General features: G+C 39.9%; 57 non-coding genes across 57 annotated transcripts; 19 read left to right on the forward strand and 38 right to left on the reverse strand.

Moving 5' to 3' along the window:
* Window positions 1-459: 459 nt before the first annotated feature.
* Trnaa-ugc (transfer RNA alanine (anticodon UGC)) lies at window positions 460-531 on the reverse strand. The gene has a single exon. It is a non-coding gene; the product is annotated as a tRNA-Ala (tRNA).
* A 4-nt stretch (window positions 532-535) lies between these two features.
* Trnas-gcu (transfer RNA serine (anticodon GCU)) lies at window positions 536-617 on the reverse strand. Its single transcript has one exon. It is a non-coding gene; the product is annotated as a tRNA-Ser (tRNA).
* Window positions 618-819: 202 nt separating this feature from the next.
* Window positions 820-901, forward strand: Trnas-cga (transfer RNA serine (anticodon CGA)). Its single transcript has one exon. It is a non-coding gene; the product is annotated as a tRNA-Ser (tRNA).
* Window positions 902-1,705: 804 nt separating this feature from the next.
* Trnaa-cgc (transfer RNA alanine (anticodon CGC)) lies at window positions 1,706-1,777 on the reverse strand. The gene has a single exon. It is a non-coding gene; the product is annotated as a tRNA-Ala (tRNA).
* Window positions 1,778-1,781: 4 nt separating this feature from the next.
* Window positions 1,782-1,863, reverse strand: Trnas-gcu (transfer RNA serine (anticodon GCU)). The gene has a single exon. It is a non-coding gene; the product is annotated as a tRNA-Ser (tRNA).
* A 202-nt stretch (window positions 1,864-2,065) lies between these two features.
* Trnas-cga (transfer RNA serine (anticodon CGA)) lies at window positions 2,066-2,147 on the forward strand. Its single transcript has one exon. It is a non-coding gene; the product is annotated as a tRNA-Ser (tRNA).
* An 806-nt stretch (window positions 2,148-2,953) lies between these two features.
* Window positions 2,954-3,025, reverse strand: Trnaa-cgc (transfer RNA alanine (anticodon CGC)). The gene has a single exon. It is a non-coding gene; the product is annotated as a tRNA-Ala (tRNA).
* Window positions 3,026-3,029: 4 nt separating this feature from the next.
* On the reverse strand, window positions 3,030-3,111 carry Trnas-gcu (transfer RNA serine (anticodon GCU)). Its single transcript has one exon. It is a non-coding gene; the product is annotated as a tRNA-Ser (tRNA).
* A 202-nt stretch (window positions 3,112-3,313) lies between these two features.
* On the forward strand, window positions 3,314-3,395 carry Trnas-cga (transfer RNA serine (anticodon CGA)). The gene has a single exon. It is a non-coding gene; the product is annotated as a tRNA-Ser (tRNA).
* Window positions 3,396-4,201: 806 nt separating this feature from the next.
* On the reverse strand, window positions 4,202-4,273 carry Trnaa-ugc (transfer RNA alanine (anticodon UGC)). Its single transcript has one exon. It is a non-coding gene; the product is annotated as a tRNA-Ala (tRNA).
* Window positions 4,274-4,277: 4 nt separating this feature from the next.
* Trnas-gcu (transfer RNA serine (anticodon GCU)) lies at window positions 4,278-4,359 on the reverse strand. The gene has a single exon. It is a non-coding gene; the product is annotated as a tRNA-Ser (tRNA).
* Window positions 4,360-4,561: 202 nt separating this feature from the next.
* On the forward strand, window positions 4,562-4,643 carry Trnas-cga (transfer RNA serine (anticodon CGA)). The gene has a single exon. It is a non-coding gene; the product is annotated as a tRNA-Ser (tRNA).
* An 805-nt stretch (window positions 4,644-5,448) lies between these two features.
* Window positions 5,449-5,520, reverse strand: Trnaa-ugc (transfer RNA alanine (anticodon UGC)). The gene has a single exon. It is a non-coding gene; the product is annotated as a tRNA-Ala (tRNA).
* Window positions 5,521-5,524: 4 nt separating this feature from the next.
* Trnas-gcu (transfer RNA serine (anticodon GCU)) lies at window positions 5,525-5,606 on the reverse strand. Its single transcript has one exon. It is a non-coding gene; the product is annotated as a tRNA-Ser (tRNA).
* Window positions 5,607-5,808: 202 nt separating this feature from the next.
* Trnas-cga (transfer RNA serine (anticodon CGA)) lies at window positions 5,809-5,890 on the forward strand. The gene has a single exon. It is a non-coding gene; the product is annotated as a tRNA-Ser (tRNA).
* Window positions 5,891-6,400: 510 nt separating this feature from the next.
* On the reverse strand, window positions 6,401-6,472 carry Trnaa-ugc (transfer RNA alanine (anticodon UGC)). Its single transcript has one exon. It is a non-coding gene; the product is annotated as a tRNA-Ala (tRNA).
* Window positions 6,473-6,476: 4 nt separating this feature from the next.
* On the reverse strand, window positions 6,477-6,558 carry Trnas-gcu (transfer RNA serine (anticodon GCU)). Its single transcript has one exon. It is a non-coding gene; the product is annotated as a tRNA-Ser (tRNA).
* Window positions 6,559-6,760: 202 nt separating this feature from the next.
* On the forward strand, window positions 6,761-6,842 carry Trnas-cga (transfer RNA serine (anticodon CGA)). Its single transcript has one exon. It is a non-coding gene; the product is annotated as a tRNA-Ser (tRNA).
* Window positions 6,843-7,646: 804 nt separating this feature from the next.
* On the reverse strand, window positions 7,647-7,718 carry Trnaa-ugc (transfer RNA alanine (anticodon UGC)). The gene has a single exon. It is a non-coding gene; the product is annotated as a tRNA-Ala (tRNA).
* A 4-nt stretch (window positions 7,719-7,722) lies between these two features.
* Trnas-gcu (transfer RNA serine (anticodon GCU)) lies at window positions 7,723-7,804 on the reverse strand. The gene has a single exon. It is a non-coding gene; the product is annotated as a tRNA-Ser (tRNA).
* Window positions 7,805-8,006: 202 nt separating this feature from the next.
* Trnas-cga (transfer RNA serine (anticodon CGA)) lies at window positions 8,007-8,088 on the forward strand. The gene has a single exon. It is a non-coding gene; the product is annotated as a tRNA-Ser (tRNA).
* Window positions 8,089-8,896: 808 nt separating this feature from the next.
* Trnaa-ugc (transfer RNA alanine (anticodon UGC)) lies at window positions 8,897-8,968 on the reverse strand. The gene has a single exon. It is a non-coding gene; the product is annotated as a tRNA-Ala (tRNA).
* A 4-nt stretch (window positions 8,969-8,972) lies between these two features.
* Window positions 8,973-9,054, reverse strand: Trnas-gcu (transfer RNA serine (anticodon GCU)). The gene has a single exon. It is a non-coding gene; the product is annotated as a tRNA-Ser (tRNA).
* Window positions 9,055-9,256: 202 nt separating this feature from the next.
* On the forward strand, window positions 9,257-9,338 carry Trnas-cga (transfer RNA serine (anticodon CGA)). The gene has a single exon. It is a non-coding gene; the product is annotated as a tRNA-Ser (tRNA).
* An 805-nt stretch (window positions 9,339-10,143) lies between these two features.
* Trnaa-ugc (transfer RNA alanine (anticodon UGC)) lies at window positions 10,144-10,215 on the reverse strand. The gene has a single exon. It is a non-coding gene; the product is annotated as a tRNA-Ala (tRNA).
* Window positions 10,216-10,219: 4 nt separating this feature from the next.
* Window positions 10,220-10,301, reverse strand: Trnas-gcu (transfer RNA serine (anticodon GCU)). The gene has a single exon. It is a non-coding gene; the product is annotated as a tRNA-Ser (tRNA).
* Window positions 10,302-10,503: 202 nt separating this feature from the next.
* Window positions 10,504-10,585, forward strand: Trnas-cga (transfer RNA serine (anticodon CGA)). Its single transcript has one exon. It is a non-coding gene; the product is annotated as a tRNA-Ser (tRNA).
* Window positions 10,586-11,394: 809 nt separating this feature from the next.
* Window positions 11,395-11,466, reverse strand: Trnaa-ugc (transfer RNA alanine (anticodon UGC)). Its single transcript has one exon. It is a non-coding gene; the product is annotated as a tRNA-Ala (tRNA).
* Window positions 11,467-11,470: 4 nt separating this feature from the next.
* On the reverse strand, window positions 11,471-11,552 carry Trnas-gcu (transfer RNA serine (anticodon GCU)). Its single transcript has one exon. It is a non-coding gene; the product is annotated as a tRNA-Ser (tRNA).
* A 202-nt stretch (window positions 11,553-11,754) lies between these two features.
* Window positions 11,755-11,836, forward strand: Trnas-cga (transfer RNA serine (anticodon CGA)). The gene has a single exon. It is a non-coding gene; the product is annotated as a tRNA-Ser (tRNA).
* Window positions 11,837-12,640: 804 nt separating this feature from the next.
* On the reverse strand, window positions 12,641-12,712 carry Trnaa-ugc (transfer RNA alanine (anticodon UGC)). The gene has a single exon. It is a non-coding gene; the product is annotated as a tRNA-Ala (tRNA).
* A 4-nt stretch (window positions 12,713-12,716) lies between these two features.
* On the reverse strand, window positions 12,717-12,798 carry Trnas-gcu (transfer RNA serine (anticodon GCU)). The gene has a single exon. It is a non-coding gene; the product is annotated as a tRNA-Ser (tRNA).
* Window positions 12,799-13,000: 202 nt separating this feature from the next.
* Trnas-cga (transfer RNA serine (anticodon CGA)) lies at window positions 13,001-13,082 on the forward strand. Its single transcript has one exon. It is a non-coding gene; the product is annotated as a tRNA-Ser (tRNA).
* An 808-nt stretch (window positions 13,083-13,890) lies between these two features.
* Trnaa-ugc (transfer RNA alanine (anticodon UGC)) lies at window positions 13,891-13,962 on the reverse strand. The gene has a single exon. It is a non-coding gene; the product is annotated as a tRNA-Ala (tRNA).
* A 4-nt stretch (window positions 13,963-13,966) lies between these two features.
* Window positions 13,967-14,048, reverse strand: Trnas-gcu (transfer RNA serine (anticodon GCU)). Its single transcript has one exon. It is a non-coding gene; the product is annotated as a tRNA-Ser (tRNA).
* A 202-nt stretch (window positions 14,049-14,250) lies between these two features.
* Window positions 14,251-14,332, forward strand: Trnas-cga (transfer RNA serine (anticodon CGA)). Its single transcript has one exon. It is a non-coding gene; the product is annotated as a tRNA-Ser (tRNA).
* Window positions 14,333-15,137: 805 nt separating this feature from the next.
* Window positions 15,138-15,209, reverse strand: Trnaa-ugc (transfer RNA alanine (anticodon UGC)). The gene has a single exon. It is a non-coding gene; the product is annotated as a tRNA-Ala (tRNA).
* Window positions 15,210-15,213: 4 nt separating this feature from the next.
* On the reverse strand, window positions 15,214-15,295 carry Trnas-gcu (transfer RNA serine (anticodon GCU)). The gene has a single exon. It is a non-coding gene; the product is annotated as a tRNA-Ser (tRNA).
* A 202-nt stretch (window positions 15,296-15,497) lies between these two features.
* On the forward strand, window positions 15,498-15,579 carry Trnas-cga (transfer RNA serine (anticodon CGA)). Its single transcript has one exon. It is a non-coding gene; the product is annotated as a tRNA-Ser (tRNA).
* An 809-nt stretch (window positions 15,580-16,388) lies between these two features.
* On the reverse strand, window positions 16,389-16,460 carry Trnaa-ugc (transfer RNA alanine (anticodon UGC)). The gene has a single exon. It is a non-coding gene; the product is annotated as a tRNA-Ala (tRNA).
* A 4-nt stretch (window positions 16,461-16,464) lies between these two features.
* Trnas-gcu (transfer RNA serine (anticodon GCU)) lies at window positions 16,465-16,546 on the reverse strand. Its single transcript has one exon. It is a non-coding gene; the product is annotated as a tRNA-Ser (tRNA).
* A 202-nt stretch (window positions 16,547-16,748) lies between these two features.
* Window positions 16,749-16,830, forward strand: Trnas-cga (transfer RNA serine (anticodon CGA)). The gene has a single exon. It is a non-coding gene; the product is annotated as a tRNA-Ser (tRNA).
* Window positions 16,831-17,635: 805 nt separating this feature from the next.
* On the reverse strand, window positions 17,636-17,707 carry Trnaa-ugc (transfer RNA alanine (anticodon UGC)). The gene has a single exon. It is a non-coding gene; the product is annotated as a tRNA-Ala (tRNA).
* A 4-nt stretch (window positions 17,708-17,711) lies between these two features.
* Window positions 17,712-17,793, reverse strand: Trnas-gcu (transfer RNA serine (anticodon GCU)). Its single transcript has one exon. It is a non-coding gene; the product is annotated as a tRNA-Ser (tRNA).
* A 202-nt stretch (window positions 17,794-17,995) lies between these two features.
* On the forward strand, window positions 17,996-18,077 carry Trnas-cga (transfer RNA serine (anticodon CGA)). The gene has a single exon. It is a non-coding gene; the product is annotated as a tRNA-Ser (tRNA).
* An 809-nt stretch (window positions 18,078-18,886) lies between these two features.
* Trnaa-ugc (transfer RNA alanine (anticodon UGC)) lies at window positions 18,887-18,958 on the reverse strand. Its single transcript has one exon. It is a non-coding gene; the product is annotated as a tRNA-Ala (tRNA).
* A 4-nt stretch (window positions 18,959-18,962) lies between these two features.
* Trnas-gcu (transfer RNA serine (anticodon GCU)) lies at window positions 18,963-19,044 on the reverse strand. The gene has a single exon. It is a non-coding gene; the product is annotated as a tRNA-Ser (tRNA).
* A 202-nt stretch (window positions 19,045-19,246) lies between these two features.
* Window positions 19,247-19,328, forward strand: Trnas-cga (transfer RNA serine (anticodon CGA)). The gene has a single exon. It is a non-coding gene; the product is annotated as a tRNA-Ser (tRNA).
* Window positions 19,329-20,132: 804 nt separating this feature from the next.
* On the reverse strand, window positions 20,133-20,204 carry Trnaa-cgc (transfer RNA alanine (anticodon CGC)). Its single transcript has one exon. It is a non-coding gene; the product is annotated as a tRNA-Ala (tRNA).
* Window positions 20,205-20,208: 4 nt separating this feature from the next.
* Trnas-gcu (transfer RNA serine (anticodon GCU)) lies at window positions 20,209-20,290 on the reverse strand. The gene has a single exon. It is a non-coding gene; the product is annotated as a tRNA-Ser (tRNA).
* Window positions 20,291-20,492: 202 nt separating this feature from the next.
* On the forward strand, window positions 20,493-20,574 carry Trnas-cga (transfer RNA serine (anticodon CGA)). Its single transcript has one exon. It is a non-coding gene; the product is annotated as a tRNA-Ser (tRNA).
* Window positions 20,575-21,380: 806 nt separating this feature from the next.
* On the reverse strand, window positions 21,381-21,452 carry Trnaa-cgc (transfer RNA alanine (anticodon CGC)). The gene has a single exon. It is a non-coding gene; the product is annotated as a tRNA-Ala (tRNA).
* Window positions 21,453-21,456: 4 nt separating this feature from the next.
* Trnas-gcu (transfer RNA serine (anticodon GCU)) lies at window positions 21,457-21,538 on the reverse strand. Its single transcript has one exon. It is a non-coding gene; the product is annotated as a tRNA-Ser (tRNA).
* A 202-nt stretch (window positions 21,539-21,740) lies between these two features.
* On the forward strand, window positions 21,741-21,822 carry Trnas-cga (transfer RNA serine (anticodon CGA)). Its single transcript has one exon. It is a non-coding gene; the product is annotated as a tRNA-Ser (tRNA).
* An 804-nt stretch (window positions 21,823-22,626) lies between these two features.
* Window positions 22,627-22,698, reverse strand: Trnaa-cgc (transfer RNA alanine (anticodon CGC)). Its single transcript has one exon. It is a non-coding gene; the product is annotated as a tRNA-Ala (tRNA).
* Window positions 22,699-22,702: 4 nt separating this feature from the next.
* Window positions 22,703-22,784, reverse strand: Trnas-gcu (transfer RNA serine (anticodon GCU)). Its single transcript has one exon. It is a non-coding gene; the product is annotated as a tRNA-Ser (tRNA).
* A 202-nt stretch (window positions 22,785-22,986) lies between these two features.
* On the forward strand, window positions 22,987-23,068 carry Trnas-cga (transfer RNA serine (anticodon CGA)). The gene has a single exon. It is a non-coding gene; the product is annotated as a tRNA-Ser (tRNA).
* The last annotated feature ends 696 nt before the right edge of the window (window positions 23,069-23,764 follow it).

Here is a 23,764-nt window from a genome sequence, read left to right on the forward strand (position 1 = left end):
GATCTCGAATCATTGTCTTGCCTATAACGTTGAATATCGACCTTTGTCTATAATGTAAGTGGCAGTTTATGACTAAAACGTAGTCAATCGATAAATCCTTATGACTTAGCCTCGCTAAACGAAAGAATAAAATTTCTTATACACTATACAAAGATAGTAGCAATTACTGTGATTTTACTGAGCTATAATGATTTCAAATCAAAGATAAGAGAATAAGTTATCGGATAGGCATTCTAGCACCACGACGAGAATGTGATTCGAACCCACGTGTGCAGAGCTGAATGAATTAGCAAACTTTTATCAGATTAGTGAACTTTTTGGTTCCTTCGTCAGATCCTAAAATGTCTAATTGTTGGTAATTACAATCTGATTTGAATTTCAATTACTTCAGTGTTTTTTCTGGACATATTTCAGCAATGCTAACACGATTTTATTTTGAAAAAATTATCAACTCTCAAATGGAGATGCCGGGGATTGAACCCAGGGCCTCACACATGCAAAGCGTGCGCTCTACCACTGAGCTACATCCCCAGGACGACGAGGATGGGATTCGAACCCACGCGAGCAGAGCACAATGGATTAGCAGTCAATCGCCTTAACCACTCGGCCACCTCATCACATGTGCACCAGATTAGGTGTTGATGGTTTGAATCTTGACCTAATTTCGATTATACCGAAATCATCTCGTGGAATGTAATCAAAGTTTGAATAGTAACCGACGTGAGCAGAGAAAATTGAACTTTTTTGCTGCTTCGCCAGATCCTGAGATGTCTACATGTTGGTGATTTCAATTTGATTTGAATTCAGTCTCCGGTCACCGTTGTCGTGGCCGAGTGGTTAAGGCGACAGACTCGAAAGCTGTTGGGCGTTGCCCGCGCAGGTTCGAATCCTGCCGACAACGTTATTTGAGATTTCATTTAGAAGGATTAACAACATCGAGCAAAGATTAGATGAAACTTTCCCAATCGATTATTAGATATTTTTATTGGAGCTGCCTGGTTTTGAAATTATATTACCGTTTTGTTTTTGAAGAATTATTGATGGCTTGGGACGGATTGATAGCTATTGCGCCTAGCTCAACGAATACATTAAATAGCCCAATTTTGTATTCGTTACTGATTACGAGATTAGCTAGATAATTGTTGTTTATTGTTTACAAAACACTTAATCCATTTCTCATCCCAATCAATGGTCTGCTGTAACGCTCATTCACAATACGTGGCAGCATGCGAACGCTTTATATAGCTGAGATCTCGAATCATTGTCTTGCCTATAACGGTGAATATCGACCTTTGTCTATAATTTAAGTCGCAGTTTATGACTGAAACGCAGTCAATCGATAAATACTTATGACTTAGCCTCGCTAAACGAAAGAATAAAATTTCTTATACACTATACGGATAGTAGCAATTACTGTGTTTTTACTGAGCTATAATGATTTCAAATCAAAGATAAGAGAATAAGTAATCGAATAGGCATTCTAGCACCACGACGAGGATGTGATTCGAACTCACGTGTGAAGAGCACAATGAATTACCAAACTTTTATCTGATTAGTGAACTTTTTGGTTCCTACGTCAGATCCTAAAATGTCTAATTGTTGGTAATTACAATCTGATTTGAATTTCAATTACTTCAGAGTTTTCTCTCAACATATTTTAGCAATGTTAACACGATTTTATTTCGAAAAATTATTAATTCTCAAATGGAGATGCCGGGGATTGAACCCGGGGCCTCACACATGCGAAGCGTGCGCTCTACCACTGAGCTACATCCCCAGGACGACGAGGATGGGATTCGAACCCACGCGAGCAGAGCACAATGGATTAGCAGTCCATCGCCTTAACCACTCGGCCACCTCGTCACATGTGCACGAGATTAGGTGTTGATGGTTTGAATCTTGACCTAATTTCGATTATACCGAAATCATCTCGTGGAATGTAATCAAAGTTTGAATAGTAACCGACGTGAGCAGAGAAAATTGAACTTTTTTGCTGCTTCGCCAGATCCTGAGATGTCTAATTGTTGGTGATTTCAATTTGATTTGAATTCAGTCTCCGGTCACCGTTGTCGTGGCCGAGTGGTTAAGGCGACAGACTCGAAATCTGTTGGGCGTTGCCCGCGCAGGTTCGAATCCTGCCGACAACGTTATTTGAGATTTCATTTAGCAGGATTAACAACATCGAGCAAAGATTAGATGAAACTTGCCCAAACGATTATTAAATATTTTTATTGGAGCTGCCTGGTTTTGGAACTATATTACCGTTTTGTTTTTGAAGAATTATTGATGGCTTGGGACGTATTGATACCTATTGCGCCTAGCTCAAACGAATACATTAAATAGCCCAATCTTGTCTTCGTTACTGATTACGAGATTAGCTAGGTAATTGTTGTTTATTGTTTACAAAACACTTAATCCATTTCTCATCCCAATCAATGGTCTGCTGTAACGCTCATTCACAATACGTGGCAGCATGCGAACGCTTTATATAGCTGAGATCTCGAATCATTGTCTTGCCTATAACGGTGAATATCGACCTTTGTCTATAATGTAAGTCGCAGTTTATGACTGAAACGCAGTCAATCGATAAATACTTATGACTTAGCCTCGCTAAACGAAAGAATAAAATCCCTTACACACTATACGGATAGTTGCAATTACTGTGTTTTTACTGAGCTATAATGATTTCAAATCAAAGATAAGAGAATAAGTTATCGAATAGGCATTCTAGCACCACGACGAGAATGTGATTCGAACCCACGCGTGCAGAGCACAATGAATTAGCGAACTTTTATCTGATTAGTGAACTTTTTGGTTCCTTCGTCAGATCCTAAAATGTCTAATTGTTGGTAATTACAATCTGATTTGAATTTCAATTACTTCAGAGTTTTCTCTCGACATATTTCAGCAATGCTAACACGATTTTATTTCGAAAAAATTATTAATTCTCAAATGGAGATGCCGGAGATTTAACCCGGGGCCTCACACATGCGAAGCATGCGCTCTACCACTGAGCTACATTCCCAGGACGACGAGGATGAGATTCGAAGCCACGCGTGCAGAGCACAATGGATTAGCAGTCCATCGCCTTAACCACTCGGCCACCTCGTCACATGTGCACCAGATTAGGTGTTGATGATTTGAATCTTGACCTAATTTCGATTATACCGAAATCATCTCATGGAATGTAATCAAAGTTTGAATAGTAACCGACGCGAGCAGAGAAAATTGAACTTTTTTGCTGCTTCGCCAGATCCTGAGATGTCTAATTGTTGGTGATTACAATTTGATTTGAATTCAGTCTCCGGTCACCGTTGTCGTGGCCGAGTGGTTAAGGCGACAGGCTCGAAATCTGTTGGGCGTTGCCCGCGCAGGTTTAAATCCTGCCGACAACGTTATTTGAGATTTCATTTAGCAGGATTAACAACATCGAGCAAAGATTAGATAAAACTTGCCCAAACGATTATCAGATATTTTTATTGGAGCTGCCTGGTTTTGGAATTATTATACCGTTTTGTTTTGGAGGCACATTGATGGCTTGGAACGGATTGAGACCAATTGCGCTTAGCTCAAACAAATACAATAAAAAGGCCAATCTTGTATTCGTTACCGATTACGAGATTAGCTAGATAATTGTTGTTTGTCGTTTACAAAAAAACATAATCCATTTCTCATCCCAATCAATGGTCTGCTGTAACGCTCATTCACAATACGTGGCAGCATGCGAATGCTTTATATAGCTGAGATCTCGAATCATTGTCTTGCCTATAACGGTGAATATCGACCTTTGTCTATAATGTAAGTGGCACTTTATGACTGAAACGCAGTCAATCGATAAAGCCATATGACTTAGCCTCGCTAAACGAAAAAATAAAATTTCATATACACTATATGGATAGTAGCAATTACTGTGTTTTTACTGAGCTATAATGATTTCAAATCAAAGATAAGAGAATAAGTTATCGGATAGGCATTCTAGCACCACGACGAGAATGTGATTCGAACCCACGCGTGCAAAGCACAATGAATTAGCGAACTTTTATCTGATTAGTGAATTTTTTGGTTCCTTCGTCAGATCCTGAAATGTCTAATTTTTGGTAATTACAATCTGATTTGAATTTCAATTACTTCAGAGTTTTCTCTCGACATATTTCAGCAATGCTAACACGATTTTTTTTTGAAAAAATTATCAACTCTCAAATGGAGATGCCGGGGATTGAACCCGGAGCCTCACACATGCAAAGCGTGCGCTCTACCACTGAGCTACATCCCCAGGACGACGAGGATGGGATTCGAACCCACGCGTGCAGACCACAATGGATTAGCAGTCCATCGCCTTAACCACTCGGCCACCTCGTTACATGTGCACCAGATTAGGTGTTGATGGTTTGAATCTTGACCTAATTTCGATTATACCGAAATCATCTCGTGGAATGTAATCAAAGTTTGAATAGTAACCGACGTGAGCAGAGAAAATTGAACTTTTTTGCTGCTTCGCCAGATCCTGAGATGTCTACATGTTGGTGATTTCAATTTGATTTGAATTCAGTCTCCGGTCACCGTTGTCGTGGCCGAGTGGTTAAGGCGACAGACTCGAAATCTGTTGGGCGTTGCCCGCGCAGGTTCGAATCCTGCCGACAACGTTATTTGAGATTTCATTTAGAAGGATTAACAACATCGAGCAAAGATTAGATGAAACTTGCCCAATCGATTATTAGATATTTTTATTGGAGCTGCCTGGTTTTGGAATTATATTACCGTTTTGTTTTTGAAGAATTATTGATGGCTTGGGACGGATTGATAGCTATTGTGCCTAGCTCAACGAATACATTAAATAGCCCAATCTTGTATTCGTTACTGATTACGAGATTAGCTAGATAATTGTTGTTTATTGTTTACAAAACACTTAATCCATTTCTCATCCCAATCAATGGTCTGCTGTAACGCTCATTCACAATACGTGGCAGCATGCGAACGCTTTATATAGCTGAGATCTCGAATCATTGTCTTGCCTATAACGGTGAATATCGACCTTTGTCTATAATTTAAGTCGCAGTTTATGACTGAAACGCAGTCAATCGATAAATACTTATGACTTAGCCTCGCTAAACGAAAGAATAAAATTTCTTATACACTATACGGATAGTAGCAATTACTGTGTTTTTACTGAGCTATAATGATTTCAAATCAAAGATAAGAGAATAAGTTATCGAATAGACATTCTAGCACCACGACGAGGATGTGATTCGAACTCACGTGTGCAGAGCACAATGAATTAACAAACTTTTATCTGATTAGTGAACTTTTTGGTTCCTTCGTCAGATCCTAAAATGTCTAATTGTTGGTAATTACAATCTGATTTGAATTTCAATTACTTCAGTGTTTTCTCTCGACATATTTCAGCAATGCTAACACGATTTTTTTTCGAAAAAATTATCAACTCTCAAATGGAGATGCCGGGGATTGAACCCGGGGCCTCACACATGCAAAGCGTGCGCTACACCACTGAGCTACATCCCCAGGACGACGAGGATGGGATTCGAACCCACGCGTGCAGAGCACAATGGATTAGCAGTCCATCGCCTTAACCACTCGGCCACCTCGTCACATGTGCACCAGATTAGGTGTTGATTATTTGAATCTTGACCTAATTTCGATTATACCGAAATCATCTCGTGGAATGTAATCAAAGTTTGAATAGTAACCGACGTGAGCAGACAAAATTGAACTTTTTTGCTGCTTCGCCAGATCCTGAGATGTCTACATGTTGGTGATTTCAATTTGATTTGAATTCAGTCTCCGGTCACCGTTGTCGTGGCCGAGTGGTTAAGGCGACAGACTCGAAATCTGTTGGGCGTTGCCCGCGCAGGTTCGAATCCTGCCGACAACGTTATTTGAGATTTCATTTAGCAGGATTAACAACATCGAGCAAAGATTAGATAAAACTTGCCCAAACGATTATCAGATATTTTTATTGGAGCTGCCTGGTTTTGGAATTATTATACCGTTTTGTTTTTGGAGGCAAATTGATGGCTTGGAACGGATTGAGACCAATTGCGCCTAGCTCAAACAAATACAATAAAAAGCCCAATCTTGTATTCGTTACCGATTACGAGATTAGCTAGATAATTGTTGTTTGACGTTTACAAAAAACATAATCCATTTCTCATCCCAATCAATGGTCTGCTGTAACGCTCATTCACAATACGTGGCAGCATGCGAACGCTTTATATAGCTGAGATCTCGAATCATTGTCTTGCCTATAACGTTGAATATCGACCTTTGTCTATAATGTAAGTGGCAGTTTATGACTAAAACGTAGTCAATCGATAAATCCTTATGACTTAGCCTCGCTAAACGAAAGAATAAAATTTCTTATACACTATATATATTTTATAAATGGAGATGCCGGGGATTGAACCCGGGGCCTCACACATGCAAACCGTGCGCTCTACCACTGAGCTACACCCCCAGGACGACGAGGATAGGATTCGAACCCACGCGTGCAGAGCACAATGGATTAGCAGTCAATCGCCTTAACCACTCGGCCACCTCGTCACATGTGCACCAGATTAGGTGTTGATGGTTTGAATCTTGACCTAATTTCGATTATACCGAAATCATCTCGTGGAATGTAATCAAAGTTTGAATAGTAACCGACGTGAGCAGAGAAAATTGAACTTTTTTGCTGCTTCGCCAGATCCTGAGATGTCTACATGTTGGTGATTTCAATTTGATTTGAATTCAGTCTCCGGTCACCGTTGTCGTGGCCGAGTGGTTAAGGCGACAGACTCGAAAGCTGTTGGGCGTTGCCCGCGCAGGTTCGAATCCTGCCGACAACGTTATGTGAGATTTCATTTAGAAGGATTAACAACATCGAGCAAAGATTAGATGAAACTTGCCCAATCGATTATTAGATATTTTTATTGGAGCTGCCTGGTTTTGGAATTATATTACCGTTTTGTTTTTGAAGAATTATTGATGGCTTGGGACGGATTGATAGCTATTGCGCCTAGCTCAACGAATACATTAAATAGCCCAATCTTGTATTCGTTACTGATTACGAGATTAGCTAGATAATTGTTGTTTATTGTTTACAAAACACTTAATCCATTTCTCATCCCAATCAATGGTCTGCTGTAACGCTCATTCACAATACGTGGCAGCATGCGAACGCTTTATATAGCTGAGATCTCGAATCATTGTCTTGCCTATAACGGTGAATATCGACCTTTGTCTATAATTTAAGTCGCAGTTTATGACTGAAACGCAGTCAATCGATAAATACTTATGACTTAGCCTCGCTAAACGAAAGAATAAAATTTCTTATACACTATACGGATAGTAGCAATTACTGTGTTTTACTGAGCTATAATGATTTCAAATCAAAGATAAGAGAATAAGTTATCGAATAGACATTCTAGCACCACGACGAGGATGTGATTCGAACTCACGTGTGCAGAGCACAATGAATTAATGAACTTTTATCTGATTAGTGAACTTTTTGGTTCCTTCGTCAGATCCTAAAATGTCTAATTGTTGGTAATTACAATCTGATTTGAATTTCAATTACTTCAGTGTTTTCTCTCGACATATTTCAGCAATGCTAACACGATTTTTTTCCGAAAAAATTATCAACTCTCAAATGGAGATGCCGGGGATTGAACCCGGGGCCTCACACATGCAAAGCGTGCGCTCTACCACTGAGCTACATCCCCAGGACGACGAGGATGGGATTCGAACCCACGCGTGCAGAGCACAATGGATTAGCAGTCCATCGCCTTAACCACTCGGCCACCTCGTCACATGTGCACCAGATTAGGTGTTGATGGTTTGAATCTTGACCTAATTTCGATTATACCGAAATCATCTCGTGGAATGTAATCAAAGTTTGAATAGTAACCGACGTGAGCAGAGAAAATTGAACTTTTTTGCTGCTTCGCCAGATCCTGAGATGTCTACATGTTGGTGATTTCAATTTGATTTGAATTCAGTCTCCGGTCACCGTTGTCGTGGCCGAGTGGTTAAGGCGACAGACTCGAAATCTGTTGGGCGTTGCCCGCGCAGGTTCGAATCCTGCCGACAACGTTATTTGAGATTTCATTTAGCAGGATTAACAACATCGAGCAAAGATTAGATAAAACTTGCCCAAACGATTATCAGATATTTTTATTGGAGCTGCCTGGTTTTGGAATTATTATACCGTTTTGTTTTTGGAGGCAAATTGATGGCTTGGAACAGATTGAGACCAATTGCGCCTAGCTCAAACAAATACAATAAAAGGCCCAATCTTGTATTCGTTACCGATTACGAGATTAGCTAGATAATTGTTGTTTGACGTTTACAAAAAACATAATCCATTTCTCATCCCAATCAATGGTCTGCTGTAACGCTCATTCACAATACGTGGCAGCATGCGAACGCTTTATATAGCTGAGATCTCGAATCATTGTCTTGCCTATAACGGTGAATATCGACCTTTGTCTATAATGTAAGTGGCAGTTTATGACTAAAACGTAGTCAATCGATAAATCCTTATGACTTAGCCTCGCTAAACGAAAGAATAAAATTTCTTATACACTATACAAAGATAGTAGCAATTACTGTGATTTTACTGAGCTATAATGATTTCAAATCAAAGATAAGAGAATAAGTTATCGGATAGGCATTCTAGCACCACGACGAGAATGTGATTCGAACCCACGTGTGCGGAGCACAATGAATTAGCGAACTTTTATCAGATTAGTGAACTTTTTGGTTCCTTCGTCAGATCCTAAAATGTCTAATTGTTGGTAATTACAATCTGATTTGAATTTCAATTACTTCAGTGTTTTCTCTCGACATATTTCAGCAATGCTAACACGATTTTATTTTGAAAAAATTATCAACTCTCAAATGGAGATGCCGGGGATTGAACCCGGGGCCTCACACATGCAAACCGTGCGCTCTACCACTGAGCTACATCCCCAGGACGACGAGGATGGGATTCGAACCCACGCGTGCAGAGCACAATGGATTAGCAGTCAATCGCCTTAACCACTCGGCCACCTCGTCACGTGTGCACCAGATTAGGTGTTGATGGTTTGAATCTTGACCTAATTTCGATTATACCGAAATCATCTCGTGGAATGTAATCAAAGTTTGAATAGTAACCGACGTGAGCAGAGAAAATTGAACTTTTTTGCTGCTTCGCCAGATCCTGAGATGTCTACATGTTGGTGATTTCAATTTGATTTGAATTCAGTCTCCGGTCACCGTTGTCGTGGCCGAGTGGTTAAGGCGACAGACTCGAAAGCTGTTGGGCGTTGCCCGCGCAGGTTCGAATCCTGCCGACAACGTTATGTGAGATTTCATTTAGAAGGATTAACAACATCGAGCAAAGATTAGATGAAACTTGCCCAATCGATTATCAGATATTTTTATTGGAGCTGCCTGGTTTTGGAATTATATTACCGTTTTGTTTTTGAAGAATTATTGATGGCTTGGGACGGATTGATAGCTATTGCGCCTAGCTCAACGAATACATTAAATAGCCCAATCTTGTATTCGTTACTGATTACGAGATTAGCTAGATAATTGTTGTTTATTGTTTACAAAACACTTAATCCATTTCTCATCCCAATCAATGGTCTGCTGTAACGCTCATTCACAATACGTGGCAGCATGCGAACGCTTTTAGTAGCTGAGATCTCGAATCATTGTCTTGCCTATAACGGTGAATATCGACCTTTGTCTATAATTTAAGTCGCAGTTTATGACTGAAACGCAGTCAATCGATAAATACTTATGACTTAGCCTCGCTAAACGAAAGAATAAAATTTCTTATACACTATACGGATAGTAGCAATTACTGTGTTTTTACTGAGCTATAATGATTTCAAATCAAAGATAAGAGAATAAGTTATCGAATAGACATTCTAGCACCACGACGAGGATGTGATTCGAACTCACGTGTGCAGAGCACAATGAATTAATAAACTTTTATCTGATTAGTGAACTTTTTGGTTCCTTCGTCAGATCCTAAAATGTCTAATTGTTGGTAATTACAATCTGATTTGAATTTCAATTACTTCAGTGTTTTCTCTCGACATATTTCAGCAATGCTAACACGATTTTTTTTCGAAAAAATTATCAACTTTCAAATGGAGATGCCGGGGATTGAACCCGGGGCCTCACACATGCAAAGCGTGCGCTCTACCACTGAGCTACATCCCCAGGACGACGAGGATGGGATTCGAACCCACGCGTGCAGAGCACAATGGATTAGCAGTCCATCGCCTTAACCACTCGGCCACCTCGTCACATGTGCACCAGATTAGGTGTTGATGGTTTGAATCTTGACCTAATTTCGATTATACCGAAATCATCTCGTGGAATGTAATCAAAGTTTGAATAGTAACCGACGTGAGCAGAGAAAATTGAACTTTTTTGCTGCTTCGCCAGATCCTGAGATGTCTACATGTTGGTGATTTCAATTTGATTTGAATTCAGTCTCCGGTCACCGTTGTCGTGGCCGAGTGGTTAAGGCGACAGACTCGAAATCTGTTGGGCGTTGCCCGCGCAGGTTCGAATCCTGCCGACAACGTTATTTGAGATTTCATTTAGCAGGATTAACAACATCGAGCAAAGATTAGATAAAACTTGCCCAAACGATTATCAGATATTTTTATTGGAGCTGCCTGGTTTTGGAATTATTATACCGTTTTGTTTTTGGAGGCAAATTGATGGCTTGGAACGGATTGAGACCAATTGCGCCTAGCTCAAACAAATACAATAAAAAGCCCAATCTTGTATTCGTTACCGATTACGAGATTAGCTAGATAATTGTTGTTTGACGTTTACAAAAAACATAATCCATTTCTCATCCCAATCAATGGTCTGCTGTAACGCTCATTCACAATACGTGGCAGCATGCGAACGCTTTATATAGCTGAGATCTCGAATCATTGTCTTGCCTATAACGGTGAATATCGACCTTTGTCTATAATGTAAGTGGCAGTTTATGACTAAAACGTAGTCAATCGATAAATCCTTATGACTTAGCCTCGCTAAACGAAAGAATAAAATTTCTTATACACTATACAAAGATAGTAACAATTACTGTGATTTTACTGAGCTATAATGATTTCAAATCAAAGATAAGAGAATAAGTTATCGGATAGGCATTCTAGCACAAACGACGAGAATGTGATTCGAACCCACGTGTGCGGAGCACAATGAATTAGCGAACTTTTATCAGATTAGTGAACTTTTTGGTTCCTTCGTCAGATCCTAAAATGTCTAATTGTTGGTAATTACAATCTGATTTGAATTTCAATTACTTCAGTGTTTTCTCTCGACATATTTCAGCAATGCTAACACGATTTTATTTTGAAAAAATTATCAACTCTCAAAGGGAGATGCCGGGGATTGAACCCGGGGCCTCACACATGCAAACCGTGCGCTCTACCACTGAGCTACATCCCCAGGACGACGAGGATGGGATTCGAACCCACGCGTGCAGAGCACAATGGATTAGCAGTCAATCGCCTTAACCACTCGGCCACCTCGTCACATGTGCACCAGATTAGGTGTTGATGGTTTGAATCTTGACCTAATTTCGATTATACCGAAATCATCTCGTGGAATGTAATCAAAGTTTGAATAGTAACCGACGTGAGCAGAGAAAATTGAACTTTTTTGCTGCTTCGCCAGATCCTGAGATGTATACATGTTGGTGATTTCAATTTGATTTGAATTCAGTCTCCGGTCACCGTTGTCGTGGCCGAGTGGTTAAGGCGACAGACTCGAAAGCTGTTGGGCGTTGCCCGCGCAGGTTCGAATCCTGCCGACAACGTTATGTGAGATTTCATTTAGAAGGATTAACAACATCGAGCAAAGATTAGATGAAACTTGCCCAATCGATTATTAGATATTTTTATTGGAGCTGCCTGGTTTTGGAATTATATTACCGTTTTGTTTTTGAAGAATTATTGATGGCTTGGGACGGATTGATAGCTATTGCGCCTAGCTCAACGAATACATTAAATAGCCCAATCTTGTATTCGTTACTGATTACGAGATTAGCTAGATAATTGTTGTTTATTGTTTACAAAACACTTAATCCATTTCTCATCCCAATCAATGGTCTGCTGTAACGCTCATTCACAATACGTGGCAGCATGCGAACGCTTTATATAGCTGAGATCTCGAATCATTGTCTTGCCTATAACGGTGAATATCGACCTTTGTCTATAATTTAAGTCGCAGTTTATGACTGAAACGCAGTCAATCGATAAATACTTATGACTTAGCCTCGCTAAACGAAAGAATAAAATTTCTTATACACTATACGGATAGTAGCAATTACTGTGTTTTACTGAGCTATAATGATTTCAAATCAAAGATAAGAGAATAAGTTATCGAATAGACATTCTAGCACCACGACGAGGATGTGATTCGAACTCACGTGTGCAGAGCACAATGAATTAATGAACTTTTATCTGATTAGTGAACTTTTTGGTTCCTTCGTCAGATCCTAAAATGTCTAATTGTTGGTAATTACAATCTGATTTGAATTTCAATTACTTCAGTGTTTTCTCTCGACATATTTCAGCAATGCTAACACGATTTTTTTCCGAAAAAATTATCAACTCTCAAATGGAGATGCCGGGGATTGAACCCGGGGCCTCACACATGCAAAGCGTGCGCTCTACCACTGAGCTACATCCCCAGGACGACGAGGATGGGATTCGAACCCACGCGTACAGAGCACAATGGATTAGCAGTCCATCGCCTTAACCACTCGGCCACCTCGTCACATGTGCACCAGATTAGGTGTTGATGGTTTGAATCTTGACCTAATTTCGATTATACCGAAATCATCTCGTGGAATGTAATCAAAGTTTGAATAGTAACCGACGTGAGCAGAGAAAATTGAACTTTTTTGCTGCTTCGCCAGATCCTGAGATGTCTACATGTTGGTGATTTCAATTTGATTTGAATTCAGTCTCCGGTCACCGTTGTCGTGGCCGAGTGGTTAAGGCGACAGACTCGAAATCTGTTGGGCGTTGCCCGCGCAGGTTCGAATCCTGCCGACAACGTTATTTGAGATTTCATTTAGCAGGATTAACAACATCGAGCAAAGATTAGATAAAACTTGCCCAAACGATTATCAGATATTTTTATTGGAGCTGCCTGGTTTTGGAATTATTATACCGTTTTGTTTTTGGAGGCAAATTGATGGCTTGGAACAGATTGAGACCAATTGCGCCTAGCTCAAACAAATACAATAAAAGGCCCAATCTTGTATTCGTTACCGATTACGAGATTAGCTAGATAATTGTTGTTTGACGTTTACAAAAAACATAATCCATTTCTCATCCCAATCAATGGTCTGCTGTAACGCTCATTCACAATACGTGGCAGCATGCGAACGCTTTATATAGCTGAGATCTCGAATCATTGTCTTGCCTATAACGGTGAATATCGACCTTTGTCTATAATGTAAGTGGCAGTTTATGACTAAAACGTAGTCAATCGATAAATCCTTATGACTTAGCCTCGCTAAACGAAAGAATAAAATTTCTTATACACTATACAAAGATAGTAGCAATTACTGTGATTTTACTGAGCTATAATGATTTCAAATCAAAGATAAGAGAATAAGTTATCGGATAGGCATTCTAGCACCACGACGAGAATGTGATTCGAACCCACGTGTGCGGAGCACAATGAATTAGCGAACTTTTATCAGATTAGTGAACTTTTTGGTTCCTTCGTCAGATCCTAAAATGTCTAATTGTTGGTAATTACAATCTGATTTGAATTTCAATTACTTCAGTGTTTTCTCTCGACATATTTCAGCAATGCTAACACGATTTTATTTTGAAAAAATTATCAACTCTCAAATGGAGATGCCGGGGATTGAACCCGGGGCCTCACACATGCAAACCGTGCGCTCTACCACTGAGCTACATCCCCAGGACGACGAGGATGGGATTCGAACCCACGCGTGCAGAGCACAATGGATTAGCAGTCAATCGCCTTAACCACTCGGCCACCTCGTCACGTGTGCACCAGATTAGGTGTTGATGGTTTGAATCTTGACCTAATTTCGATTATACCGAAATCATCTCGTGGAATGTAATCAAAGTTTGAATAGTAACCGACGTGAGCAGAGAAAATTGAACTTTTTTGCTGCTTCGCCAGATCCTGAGATGTCTACATGTTGGTGATTTCAATTTGATTTGAATTCAGTCTCCGGTCACCGTTGTCGTGGCCGAGTGGTTAAGGCGACAGACTCGAAAGCTGTTGGGCGTTGCCCGCGCAGGTTCGAATCCTGCCGACAACGTTATGTGAGATTTCATTTAGAAGGATTAACAACATCGAGCAAAGATTAGATGAAACTTGCCCAATCGATTATCAGATATTTTTATTGGAGCTGCCTGGTTTTGGAATTATATTACCGTTTTGTTTTTGAAGAATTATTGATGGCTTGGGACGGATTGATAGCTATTGCGCCTAGCTCAACGAATACATTAAATAGCCCAATCTTGTATTCGTTACTGATTACGAGATTAGCTAGATAATTGTTGTTTATTGTTTACAAAACACTTAACCCATTTCTCATCCCAATCAATGGTCTGCTGTAACGCTCATTCACAATACGTGGCAGCATGCGAACGCTTTTAGTAGCTGAGATCTCGAATCATTGTCTTGCCTATAACGGTGAATATCGACCTTTGTCTATAATTTAAGTCGCAGTTTATGACTGAAACGCAGTCAATCGATAAATACTTATGACTTAGCCTCGCTAAACGAAAGAATAAAATTTCTTATACACTATACGGATAGTAGCAATTACTGTGTTTTTACTGAGCTATAATGATTTCAAATCAAAGATAAGAGAATAAGTTATCGAATAGACATTCTAGCACCACGACGAGGATGTGATTCGAACTCACGTGTGCAGAGCACAATGAATTAATAAACTTTTATCTGATTAGTGAACTTTTTGGTTCCTTCGTCAGATCCTAAAATGTCTAATTGTTGGTAATTACAATCTGATTTGAATTTCAATTACTTCAGTGTTTTCTCTCGACATATTTCAGCAATGCTAACACGATTTTTTTTCGAAAAAATTATCAACTTTCAAATGGAGATGCCGGGGATTGAACCCGGGGCCTCACACATGCAAAGCGTGCGCTCTACCACTGAGCTACATCCCCAGGACGACGAGGATGGGATTCGAACCCACGCGTGCAGAGCACAATGGATTAGCAGTCCATCGCCTTAACCACTCGGCCACCTCGTCACATGTGCACCAGATTAGGTGTTGATGGTTTGAATCTTGACCTAATTTCGATTATACCGAAATCATCTCGTGGAATGTAATCAAAGTTTGAATAGTAACCGACGTGAGCAGAGAAAATTGAACTTTTTTGCTGCTTCGCCAGATCCTGAGATGTCTACATGTTGGTGATTTCAATTTGATTTGAATTCAGTCTCCGGTCACCGTTGTCGTGGCCGAGTGGTTAAGGCGACAGACTCGAAATCTGTTGGGCGTTGCCCGCGCAGGTTCGAATCCTGCCGACAACGTTATTTGAGATTTCATTTAGCAGGATTAACAACATCGAGCAAAGATTAGATAAAACTTGCCCAAACGATTATCAGATATTTTTATTGGAGCTGCCTGGTTTTGGAATTATTATACCGTTTTGTTTTTGGAGGCAAATTGATGGCTTGGAACGGATTGAGACCAGTTGCGCCTAGCTCAAACAAATACAATAAAAAGCCCAATCTTGTATTCGTTACCGATTACGAGATTAGCTAGATAATTGTTGTTTGACGTTTACAAAAAACATAATCCATTTCTCATCCCAATCAATGGTCTGCTGTAACGCTCATTCACAATACGTGGCAGCATGCGAACGCTTTATATAGCTGAGATCTCGAATCATTGTCTTGCCTATAACGGTGAATATCGACCTTTGTCTATAATGTAAGTGGCAGTTTATGACTAAAACGTAGTCAATCGATAAATCCTTATGACTTAGCCTCGCTAAACGAAAGAATAAAATTTCTTATACACTATACAAAGATAGTAGCAATTACTGTGATTTTACTGAGCTATAATGATTTCAAATCAAAGATAAGAGAATAAGTTATCGGATAGGCATTCTAGCACAAACGACGAGAATGTGATTCGAACCCACGTGTGCGGAGCACAATGAATTAGCGAACTTTTATCAGATTAGTGAACTTTTTGGTTCCTTCGTCAGATCCTAAAATGTCTAATTGTTGGTAATTACAATCTGATTTGAATTTCAATTACTTCAGTGTTTTCTCTCGACATATTTCAGCAATGCTAACACGATTTTATTTTGAAAAAATTATCAACTCTCAAAGGGAGATGCCGGGGATTGAACCCGGGGCCTCACACATGCAAACCGTGCGCTCTACCACTGAGCTACATCCCCAGGACGACGAGGATGGGATTCGAACCCACGCGTGCAGAGCACAATGGATTAGCAGTCAATCGCCTTAACCACTCGGCCACCTCGTCACATGTGCACCAGATTAGGTGTTGATGGTTTGAATCTTGACCTAATTTCGATTATACCGAAATCATCTCGTGGAATGTAATCAAAGTTTGAATAGTAACCGACGTGAGCAGAGAAAATTGAACTTTTTTGCTGCTTCGCCAGATCCTGAGATGTATACATGTTGGTGATTTCAATTTGATTTGAATTCAGTCTCCGGTCACCGTTGTCGTGGCCGAGTGGTTAAGGCGACAGACTCGAAAGCTGTTGGGTGTTGCCCGCGCAGGTTCGAATCCTGCCGACAACGTTATGTGAGATTTCATTTAGAAGGATTAACAACATCGAGCAAAGATTAGATGAAACTTGCCCAATCGATTATTAGCTGTTTTTATTGGAGCTGCCTGGTTTTGGAATTATATTACCGTTTTGTTTTGGAAGAATTATTGATGGCTTGGGACGGATTGATAGCTATTGCGCCTAGCTCAACGAATACATTAAATAGCCCAATTTTGTCTTCGTTACTGATTACGAGATTAGCTAGATAATTGTTGTTTATTGTTTACAAAACACTTAATCCATTTCTCATCCCAATCAATGGTCTGCTGTAACGCTCATTCACAATACGTGGCAGCATGCGAACGCTTTATATAGCTGAGATCTCGAATCATTGTCTTGCCTATAACGGTGAATATCGACCTTTGTCTATAATTTAAGTCGCAGTTTATGACTGAAACGCAGTCAATCGATAAATACTTATGACTTAGCCTCGCTAAACGAAAGAATAAAATTTCTTATACACTATACGGATAGTAGCAATTACTGTGTTTTTACTGAGCTATAATGATTTCAAATCAAAGATAAGAGAATAAGTTATCGAATAGGCATTCTAGCACCACGACGAGGATGTGATTCGAACTCACGTGTGCAGAGCACAATGAATTACCAAACTTTTATCTGATTAGTGAACTTTTTGGTTCCTACGTCAGATCCTAAAATGTCTAATTGTTGGTAATTACAATCTGATTTGAATTTCAATTACTTCAGAGTTTTCTCTCGACATATTTCAGCAATGCTAACACGATTTTTTTTCGAAAAAATTATCAACTTTCAAATGGAGATGCCGGGGATTGAACCCGGGGCCTCACACATGCAAAGCGTGCGCTCTACCACTGAGCTACATCCCCAGGACGACGAGGATGGGATTCGAACCCACGCGTGCAGAGCACAATGGATTAGCAGTCCATCGCCTTAACCACTCGGCCACCTCGTCACATGTGCACCAGATTAGGTGTTGATGGTTTGAATCTTGACCTAATTTCGATTATACCGAAATCATCTCGTGGAATGTAATCAAAGTTTGAATAGTAACCGACGTGAGCAGAGAAAATTGAACTTTTTTGCTGCTTCGCCAGATCCTGAGATGTCTACATGTTGGTGATTTCAATTTGATTTGAATTCAGTCTCCGGTCACCGTTGTCGTGGCCGAGTGGTTAAGGCGACAGACTCGAAATCTGTTGGGCGTTGCCCGCGCAGGTTCGAATCCTGCCGACAACGTTATTTGAGATTTCATTTAGCAGGATTAACAACATCGAGCAAAGATTAGATAAAACTTGCCCAAACGATTATCAGATATTTTTATTGGAGCTGCCTGGTTTTGGAATTATTATACCGTTTTGTTTTTGGAGGCAAATTGATGGCTTGGAACGGATTGAGACCAATTGCGCCTAGCTCAAACAAATACAATAAAAAGCCCAATCTTGTATTCGTTACCGATTACGAGATTAGCTAGATAATTGTTGTTTGACGTTTACAAAAAACATAATCCATTTCTCATCCCAATCAATGGTCTGCTGTAACGCTCATTCACAATACGTGGCAGCATGCGAACGCTTTATATAGCTGAGATCTCGAATCATTGTCTTGCCTATAACGGTGAATATCGACCTTTGTCTATAATGTAAGTGGCAGTTTATGACTAAAACGTAGTCAATCGATAAATCCTTATGACTTAGCCTCGCTAAACGAAAGAATAAAATTTCTTATACACTATACAAAGATAGTAGCAATTACTGTGATTTTACTGAGCTATAATGATTTCAAATCAAAGATAAGAGAATAAGTTATCGGATAGGCATTCTAGCACAAACGACGAGAATGTGATTCGAACCCACGTGTGCGGAGCACAATGAATTAGCGAACTTTTATCAGATTAGTGAACTTTTTGGTTCCTTCGTCAGATCCTAAAATGTCTAATTGTTGGTAATTACAATCTGATTTGAATTTCAATTACTTCAGTGTTTTCTCTCGACATATTTCAGCAATGCTAACACGATTTTATTTTGAAAAAATTATCAACTCTCAAAGGGAGATGCCGGGGATTGAACCCGGGGCCTCACACATGCAAACCGTGCGCTCTACCACTGAGCTACATCCCCAGGACGACGAGGATGGGATTCGAACCCACGCGTGCAGAGCACAATGGATTAGCAGTCAATCGCCTTAACCACTCGGCCACCTCGTCACATGTGCACCAGATTAGGTGTTGATGGTTTGAATCTTGACCTAATTTCGATTATACCGAAATCATCTCGTGGAATGTAATCAAAGTTTGAATAGTAACCGACGTGAGCAGAGAAAATTGAACTTTTTTGCTGCTTCGCCAGATCCTGAGATGTATACATGTTGGTGATTTCAATTTGATTTGAATTCAGTCTCCGGTCACCGTTGTCGTGGCCGAGTGGTTAAGGCGACAGACTCGAAAGCTGTTGGGTGTTGCCCGCGCAGGTTCGAATCCTGCCGACAACGTTATGTGAGATTTCATTTAGAAGGATTAACAACATCGAGCAAAGATTAGATGAAACTTGCCCAATCGATTATTAGCTGTTTTTATTGGAGCTGCCTGGTTTTGGAATTATATTACCGTTTTGTTTTGGAAGAATTATTGATGGCTTGGGACGGATTGATAGCTATTGCGCCTAGCTCAACGAATACATTAAATAGCCCAATTTTGTCTTCGTTACTGATTACGAGATTAGCTAGATAATTGTTGTTTATTGTTTACAAAACACTTAATCCATTTCTCATCCCAATCAATGGTCTGCTGTAACGCTCATTCACAATACGTGGCAGCATGCGAACGCTTTATATAGCTGAGATCTCGAATCATTGTCTTGCCTATAACGGTGAATATCGACCTTTGTCTATAATTTAAGTCGCAGTTTATGACTGAAACGCAGTCAATCGATAAATACTTATGACTTAGCCTCGCTAAACGAAAGAATAAAATTTCTTATACACTATACGGATAGTAGCAATTACTGTGTTTTTACTGAGCTATAATGATTTCAAATCAAAGATAAGAGAATAAGTTATCGAATAGGCATTCTAGCACCACGACGAGGATGTGATTCGAACTCACGTGTGCAGAGCACAATGAATTACCAAACTTTTATCTGATTAGTGAACTTTTTGGTTCCTACGTCAGATCCTAAAATGTCTAATTGTTGGTAATTACAATCTGATTTGAATTTCAATTACTTCAGAGTTTTCTCTCGACATATTTCAGCAATGCTAACACGATTTTATTTCGAAAAATTATTAATTCTCAAATGGAGATGCCGGGGATTGAACCCGGGGCCTCACACATGCGAAGCGTGCGCTCTACCACTGAGCTACATCCCCAGGACGACGAGGATGGGATTCGAACCCACGCGCGCAGAGCCCAATGGATTAGCAGTCCATCGCCTTAACCACTCGGCAACCTCGTCACATGTGCACCAGATTAGGTGTTGATGATTTGAATCTTGACCTAATTTCGATTATACCGAAATCATCTCGTGGAATGTAATCAAAGTTTGAATAGTAACCGACGTGAGCAGAGAAAATTGAACTTTTTTGCTGCTTCGCCAGATCCTGAGATGTCTAATTGTTGGTGATTTCAATTTGATTTGAATTCAGCCTCCGGTCACCGTTGTCGTGGCCGAGTGGTTAAGGCGACAGACTCGAAATCTGTTGGGCGTTGCCCGCGCAAGTTCGAATCCTGCCGACAACGCTATTTGAGATTTCATTTAGCAGGATTAACAACATCGAGCAAAGATTAGATGAAACTTGCCCAAACGATTATTAGATATTTTTATTGGAGCTGCCTGGTTTTGGAATTATATTACCGTTTTGTTTTTGAAGAAATATTGATGGCTTGGGACGGATTGATACCTATTGCGCCTAGCTGAAACGAATACAATAAATAGCCCAATCTTGTATTCGTTACTGATTACGAGATTAGCTAGATAATTGTTGTTTATTGTTTACAAAACACTTAATCCATTTCTCATCCCAATCAATGGTCTGCTGTAACGCTCATTCACAATACGTGGCAGCATGCGAACGCTTTATATAGCTGAGATCTCGAATAATTGTCTTGCCTATAACGGTGAATATCGACCTTTGTCTATAATGTAAGTCGCAGTTTATGACTGAAACGCAGTCAATCGATAAATACTTACGACTTAGCCTCGCTAAACGAAAGAATAAAATTTCGTATACACTATACGGATAGTTGCAATTACTGTGTTTTTACTGAGCTATAATGATTTCAAATCAAAGATAAGAGAATAAGTTATCGAATAGGCATTCTAGCACCACGACGAGAATGTGATTCGAACCCACGCGTGCAGAGCACAATGAATTAGCAAACTTTTATCTGATTAGTGAACTTTTTGGTTCCTTCGTCAGATCCTAAAATGTCTAATTGTTGGTAATTACAATCTGATTTGAATTTCAATTACTTCAGAGTTTTCTCTCGACATATTTCAGCAATTCTAACACGATTTTATTTCGAAAAAATTATTAATTCTCAAATGGAGATGCCGGGGATTTAACCCGGGGCCTCACACATGCGAAGCATGCGCTCTACCACTGAGCTACATCCCCAGGACGACGAGGATGGGATTCGAAGCCACGCGTGCAGAGCACAATGGATTAGCAGTCCATCGCCTTAACCACTCGGCCACCTCGTCACATGTGCACCAGATTAGGTGTTGATGATTTGAATCTTGACCTAATTTCGATTATACCGAAATCATCTCATGGAATGTAATCAAAGTTTGAATAGTAACCGACGCGAGCAGAGAAAATTGAACTTTTTTGCTGCTTCGCCAGATCCTGAGATGTCTAATTGTTGGTGATTTCAATTTGATTTGAATTCAGTCTCCGGTCACCGTTGTCGTGGCCGAGTGGTTAAGGCGACAGGCTCGAAATCTGTTGGGCGTTGCCCGCGCAGGTTCGAATCCTGCCGACAACGTTATTTGAGATTTCATTTAGCAGGATTAACAACATCGAGCAAAGATTAGATAAAACTTGCCCAAACGACTGTCAGATATTTTTATTGGAGCTGCCTGGTTTTGAAATTATTATACCGTTTTGTTTTGGAGGCACATTGATGGCTTGGAACGGATTGAGACCAATTGCGCCTAGCTCAAACAAATACAATAAAAAGCCCAATCTTGTATTCGTTACCGAATACGAGATTAGCTAGATAATTGTTGTTTGTCGTTTACAAAAAACATAATCCATTTCTCATCCCAATCAATGGTCTGCTGTAACGCTCATTCACAATACGTGGCAGCATGCGAACGCTTTATATAGCTGAGATCTCGAATCATTGTCTTGCCTATAACGGTGAATATCGACCTTTGTCTATAATGTAAGTGGCACTTTATGACTGAAACGCCGTCAATCGATAAAGCCTTATGACTTAGCCTCGCTAAACGAAAAAATAAAATTTCATATACACTATACGGATAGTAGCAATTGATGTGTTTTTACTGAGCTATAATGATTTCAAATCAAAGATAAGAGAATAAGTTATCGGATAGGCATTCTAGCACCACGACGAGAATGTGATTCGAACCCACGTCTGCAGAGCACAATGAATTAGCGAACTTTTATCAGATTAGTGAACTTTTTGGTTCCTTCGTCAGATCCTAAAATGTCTAATTGTTGGTAATTACAATCTGATTTGAATTTCAATTACTTCAGAGTTTTCTCTCGACATATTTCAGCAATGCTAACACGATTTTATTTCGAAAAATTATTAATTCTCAAATGGAGATGCCGGGGATTGAACCCGGGGCCTCACACATGCGAAGCGTGCGCTCTACCACTGAGCTACATCCCCAGGACGACAAGGATGGGATTCGAACCCACGCGCGCAGAGCCCAATGGATTAGCAGTCCATCGCCTTAACCACTCGGCAACCTCGTCACATGTGCACCAGATTAGGTGTTGATGATTTGAATCTTGACCTAATTTCGATTATACCGAAATCATCTCGTGGAATGTAATCAAAGTTTGAATAGTAACCGACGTGAGCAGAGAAAATTGAACTTTTTTGCTGCTTCGCCAGATCCTGAGATGTCTAATTGTTGGTGATTTCAATTTGATTTGAATTCAGCCTCTGGTCACCGTTGTCGTGGCCGAGTGGTTAAGGCGACAGACTCGAAATCTGTTGGGCGTTGCCCGCGCAAGTTCGAATCCTGCCGACAACGCTATTTGAGATTTCATTTAGCAGGATTAACAACATCGAGCAAAGATTAGATGAAACTTGCCCAAACGATTATTAGATATTTTTATTGGAGCTGCCTGGTTTTGGAATTATATTACCGTTTTGTTTTTGAAGAAATATTGATGGCTTGGGACGGATTGATACCTATTGCGCCTAGCTGAAACGAATACAATAAATAGCCCAATCTTGTATTCGTTACTGATTACGAGATTAGCTAGATAATTGTTGTTTATTGTTTACAAAACACTTAATCCATTTCTCATCCCAATCAATGGTCTGCTGTAACGCTCATTCACAATACGTGGCAGCATGCGAACGCTTTATATAGCTGAGATCTCGAATAATTGTCTTGCCTATAACGGTGAATATCGACCTTTGTCTATAATGTAAGTCGCAGTTTATGACTGAAACGCAGTCAATCGATAAATACTTACGACTTAGCCTCGCTAAACGAAAGAATAAAATTTCGTATACACTATACGGATAGTTGCAATTACTGTGTTTTTACTGAGCTATAATGATTTCAAATCAAAGATAAGAGAATAAGTTATCGAATAGGCATTCTAGCACCACGACGAGAATGTGATTCGAACCCACGCGTGCAGAGCACAATGAATTAGCAAACTTTTATCTGATTAGTGAACTTTTTGGTTCCTTCGTCAGATCCTAAAATGTCTAA

This window comes from Styela clava, chromosome 8, assembly GCF_964204865.1.
Source record: "Styela clava chromosome 8, kaStyClav1.hap1.2, whole genome shotgun sequence".
In the NCBI taxonomy this organism is placed as follows: Eukaryota; Metazoa; Chordata; class Ascidiacea; order Stolidobranchia; family Styelidae; genus Styela; species Styela clava.